A 6249-nucleotide genomic window follows, 5' to 3' on the forward strand; every position below is an offset into this window, starting at 1 on the left:
GAGGAATACAAGTGCAAATCGACTAGAAGGCAATATGAGTCATCTTGGAGAAAATGGGTGGCCTTTGTAAAGGCAAAGAATCCGCAGGAGATCTCAACAGATTTCTGCTTATCTTTCTTCATCCACCTCCATGGCCAAGGATTGGCAGCTAACACGATTTCAGTGTGTAAATCGGCTTTGATGAGACCCATTTTATTTGCCTTCCAGATCGACCTAGGTAACGAGATCTTTAATAAAGTTCCGAAAGCCTGCGCTAGGCTCAGACCTTCAGCACCTCCAAAGCCCATCTCATGGTCTTTAGACAAAGTTCTTCATTTCGCCTCCTTGTTGAGCAATGAAGAATGTGCGTTAAAGGATTTGACGCAAAAAGTTATTTTCCTATTTGCACTCGCGTCCGGGGCCAGGGTTAGTGAGATCGTAGCCCTCTCGAGAGAGGCAGGTCGTGTTCAGTTCCTGGATGGGGGGGAGCTGAACCTGTTTCCGGATCCTACGTTTCTCGCCAAGAATGAGTTACCCACCAACAGGTGGGGTCCCTGGAGAATCTGTCCTCTGAAAGAAGATGCATCTCTATGTCCAGTAGAATGCCTAAAGGTAGAACTTCAGACTTCAAGGGTAGTCAACTATTCAGGGGAGAAACATCAGGCTCAAATTTATCTCTGAATCAACTCAGAGCGAAAATGACATATTTTATTCGCAGAGCGGATCCTGACAGTACACCCGCAGGTCACGATCCGAGGAAAGTTGCCTCATCCCTAAATTTCTTTAATTGTATGGATTTTGAACATCTCCGTTCATACACGGGCTGGAAGTCTTCCAGGGTGTTCTTTCGCCACTATGCGAAGCAAGTAGAGGAACTTAAGAGATCTGTGGTAGCAGTGGGTCGTGTAGTTAACCCTACTGTTTAACTCTGCGAGGAACAGTGGTCTTAATTGGGACGATTAAGTCCAGGGTGAGTGTGTAGGTACATACTGTACTACAAACTAAATGAGGGCACCAAGTGCCCATATAGACTGTTCCTTCCTTCAAAGGTGAACCTTGCATAAGTTCAGACATGTGTGCCAAGCGTTTCTAACGCTAATGTGATTGATTTGTAATACAGATTTTTGATACCTTGGTATCTCATTAAAGTGGTGTTTAATGGTTTTTCTTTCAGATAAACAAGTTCTGTTTACTATCATACTTATGCTTAAAGTTTTGGGTTACCCTCTTTTATATAAATATATATATTTGTTGTTAACCTGTCTGTTTATTATCTGTCAATAAACTTGTTCTTGAGAACCTTGCGTCTCTTTCACCTGTGTCAATTTATTGGTATAATTGAGCATTTTAATTCTATGTATCTTATCTGGGATAATTCTGATAGAATTGTTCTGTTTTGCAAGCTATGTTGCATTGGTTTATGTAAGTCCCCTAATGGGAGGACTCCGTCCCATAAAGGGACGAGGGCGGTTTTATTAGTTTCTTCCTATGCGGATATAAACCTTTGTCCAATACAAGTATTGTGCGGATGACTGGTCAATATATTGACGCAGTGGTTCTATACAAACTATGCTTTACTTAATATAGGGCGAGACCACTATATTAGCTTGCCTGGTATTCATACATAGATATATGTACTCTTCGAGACTTTCCAGAGTCTAGTAGGACTCTTCCCTGTAGGGGGCAGGAAGCTCTAACATAGTTTATAGTTAGTTGAAAAGATGTATAACGGTAACATCTTAGGTCTCTAGGTCTAGTCGACCGGGAATAAATATCTCCGGGGAGTACGGCACGTTCTGAGAATCCACAGATACAGTAATGCTCTGGTACACTTCCATCAGGACGACATGACTTGAGCCCAAAAAACGGATTTTGAGCGAAGCGAAAAATCTATTTTTGGGTGAGATAGCCATGTCGTCCTGATGGACCCGCCCTTGCCTTTCTAAGAAAGGGCTGTAGGACCCCTCCCTACATACAGTATCTGTAGCACCTCGTGTACGCTACAAGGAATACAGATGGCGCCAGGATTGGCGCCAGGCACGCATACGAATCGGGGGATAGGGAAGCCTTGGGAGCGGCTCCCCTTTTTCTTTCCCGAATTCGTATCTCGTCAATCTCCCTCCTACGAGACGAATCTCTGTTCAGGTCGTAGATTGCCATGTGACGTGTCTAGAATACGTCCTCTGATATGTCGCGATATCCCTTTCACGAGGGATACTCGCTCCAGGAGTTAGAATTCTGGTACCTTAAGGTAAATTCTCTGGGAATATCGCCGTAGTTGTAATATACCCTAGGAAGCTACCCTATAGGAACTTCCATCAGGACGACATGGCTATCTCACCCAAAAATAGATTTTTCGCTTCGCTCAAAATCCGTTATATATATTTGCATGCATGATATTCATATGAACACTTGTACTAGTTTTATGATAACCTCCGTCATTTATTCCAATATCTTCACATTTCATCCCTAACAACCAATTATAAACTGATCATTAAATGTAGATTAATACAAAATTCTGATTTATTCACAAGACTGTTGACAGTAGTAATACTTTCAAAACAACCTTAGAAATTTAGATAGTTCTCAATCCATCGCCATGTTTTTTTATGAAACCCACCTGCATGGAAAAAATTATAGTAAAAAATTATACTTATCACCAGATCCAATTCTTTTTCTTATTACAGGCATTTCTCCTGTCGGTTAATATTCACATAACTCTATTCAAATAGAACAAGAGAATAATATCACGTTTTTAAAAAGGGGAATTGAAAACATGGTTGTTTCGGCCGATGTGGTAACGTCCCTGACTGGTGAACGCCAGACTGCGGTTCGAGCCCTGCTCAAACTCGTTAGTTTCTTTGGTTGCTGTAACCTCACTATCCTTGTGAGTAAGGATGGTTGTCTGGTGGAGCCAATAGGTCTATCTGCGAGTCATCGGTAGCCATTGCCTGGCCTTCCTTGGACTTAGCTTGGGTGGAGAGGGGCGTGGGTGCTAATCATATACTGTGTATATATATATATATATATATATATATATATATATATATATATATATATATATATATATATATATACTGTATATATGTGGTCAGTCTTAAGAGCATGGTCCTGCTCGATATTGCTATGTCACTGTCCCTTGCCGCTGCCATTCATGAGCGGCCTTTATCGAGGGAGAGGAAATGTATAAATGGAGAAAATTGTTGCTCTTCCTCTTGTTTTGTTTAAGTGTATATAATTTATATATGAATTATTTATTTTAATGTTGTTATTGTTCTTAAACTTCTATTCTAGTTTTTCCTTATTCCCTTTCCTCACTGGGCTATTTTCCCTTTTGGTCCCCTTGAGCTTATAGCATCCTGCTTTCCAAACTAGGGTTGTAGCTTGGCAAATAATAATAATAATAATAATTATAATAATAATAATAATAATAATAATGATAATAATGTTAATAATGATGATATATATATATATATATATATATATATATATATATATATATACATATATACATATATATATATATATATATATATATATATATATATATATATATATATATAGTTATTATAATGTGATGTGATATGATATGATATAATATAATAATAATAATAATAAAAATAAAAATAATAATAATAACAATAATGATAATAATAATAATAAGAATAAGAATAAAAATAAAAATAATAATAATAATAATAAGAATAAGAATAAGAATAAAAATAGAAATAATAATAATAATAATAATAATGATAATATTAATAATGTTAATATTAATAATATTAATAATAATAGTATTAATATTAGTAATAATAATAATAATAATAATAATAATAAAAGAGGAATAACGCCTCGCATGACAGTCAGGAAGGAGTAGAATTTGCAGTCTGATTTATTCATCCATCGCTTTCAGCAAGTACTAATTGGTAAATAGTACTGGGAATTGGGCAAAGGGAGTCGAGCTGTCAATTCCCTTTTAAATCCGAGGCAAAAGGGAATTCTAATATTGTTGCACTTCGCTTTAAATCCGGTGATGGTGATTTTTTTTAGGCCAGGGCTTTTTAAGTGCTTAGTTCGTCAGAGTTTGATGAGTATCTTCCTCGTTTAATTTTGTAACTATAATATAGTACTGCTTTAGTTATTCATTATTGATATTCTCTTCTGTTTTGCAGTTATTCTATCAATGATTTTTTTATGCTATTTTGTACTTTATATTGCAAAATGAAATTGGATGAGTTATTATTATTATTATTATTATTATTATTATTATTATTAAATGCTAAGCTACAATCCTATTTGGAGAAGCAGGATGCTACAAGCCCAGGGGCCCCAACAGGGAAAATAGCCCAGTGAGGAAAGGAAATAAAGAAAAATAAAATATTGTAAGTATAGTAACAACATTAAAATTAACATTTCCTATAAAAACTATAAAAACTTTAACAAAACAAGGGGAAGAGAAACTAGATAGAAGTGTGCCCGAGTGTACCCTCAAGCAAGAGAACTCTAACCCAAGACAGTGGAAGACCATGGTACAGAGGTTATGGCACTACCCATTGCATTGTGAGGTTTCATAAAAAGTAATTCATATTACAAAATTCACCTCTTCTTTCAGGTTCACGGGTTCTTCATTATACGTTCTTTTTATAATACAGAAGGAAACCGAGAACGTAATTAAATGCCTTAGAGTTAGATTTTTTTTTTTTTTTTTTTTTTAGGATAGATGAAACCAGATATCATTTATAATAGTACTGTTGAGTGTAAGCCTAGGTTTATTAAATCTTATAGAGATAAAATAATGTAAAATAATACCGAATTTCACATATATGCCACATTATAGCTCTTCCATCTTAGATATCCGGGCCTTTAAAGGTTTTTAAAGGCCGCTTATGAATGGCAGAGGCAAGGAACAGTGACATTGCTCTATCGAGCAGGACAATGCCCTAGAGACTGACCATACATACATATGATCAGCGCCCAAGCCCCCTCTCCACCAAAGCTAGGACCAAGGAGGGCGAGGCAATTCCTGATGATGATTCGGCAGATAGAACTATAGGCTCTCCCAAATCCCCTATCCTTAGCACGCAAGGAGGGTGAGATTGTAGCGACTAAAAAAAACTAACGAGTTTGAGCGGGACTTTGAGCCCCTGTCGGGCTTTCACCAGTCAGGGATGTTACCACATCGACCACCACAACCCCTGAGATCGTACTCTTTGGGTTATGAATTATTTATGTTTTTTGCTGTTTCTTGATAGTGTTATTAATGTTTTATATGCTATTCCATATTTATTATCGCAAAGTGAAAGAGCTTGAATCTTGTGAAATATTTCAATCACATTGTCAAGTTTCCTTAAAGAATAATTCATATTTTGGACTTCATCTCCTCTTGCATGTTCATGGTTTCTTCATTACATGCTTATTCACAATACAGAAAGTAACCTAGAACGTAATTAAAAGTCTAAGAGTCAGATATTTTTATTTCCTAGAATAGGTCAAACCAGACATTACCTATAATAGTACTGTTGACTGAGAGCCTAAGTTTATTAAATAATATGAAAATAAATAAATTTTAAATTATACATAACTTTACATATATGCTACATGATAGCATTTCCATCTTAAATGCTCCAGGACGTTCGCTTAATTCAGCCCCTTCAAAATATGAAAGTAGCTCTTCCATCTAATATACCCGGGAGTCAACACCCCCCGATCAGGCCCCCCCCCTAAAAAAAATAGTAGACTGTCTAATCTGTAGAAGTCTTCGTTCCATAAAACCGACGGCTTATCACAACCACAGGCCGATTGACTGTGATAGAATATTGAGATGCCGTTATCTGCGGAAGCAGAGATCGTCTTCAAACTCTCCGGAAGCCTCAGGGAATGAGGACGATTTTATGAGGCTCGAATCCGAATGTCTCTAAATAGCCTCTGGATGCACAACTTCCCCCCCCCCTTCTTTTTCCCTACCCTTTCCCCCTTTCCCTTTCCCCTACCCCCGTACTCTCCCCTTTCCTCTTTCCCGTACCCTTTCCCCTACTCTCTTCCCTTTTTCTTTTCCCTGTACCCCTACCCTCTTTCCGTCCCCTTCCCTTTCCTTTGTACCCCTACCTTCTCCTTTTCCCTTCTCTGCCCCTTCCCTCTACCCTCTTCCCCTTCCCTTTCCCTGTGGTCCTACTCTCTCTCCCTCTCTTATACCCCTATCTTTCTTCCGCCTTCCCCCTACCCTCCTTTCGCCTTCCCCCTACCATCTCCCCATCCCCTTTCCCATGTACC

The sequence above is a fragment of the Palaemon carinicauda genome, chromosome 12 (assembly GCF_036898095.1).
Source record: "Palaemon carinicauda isolate YSFRI2023 chromosome 12, ASM3689809v2, whole genome shotgun sequence".
Classification (NCBI taxonomy): domain Eukaryota; kingdom Metazoa; phylum Arthropoda; class Malacostraca; order Decapoda; family Palaemonidae; genus Palaemon; species Palaemon carinicauda.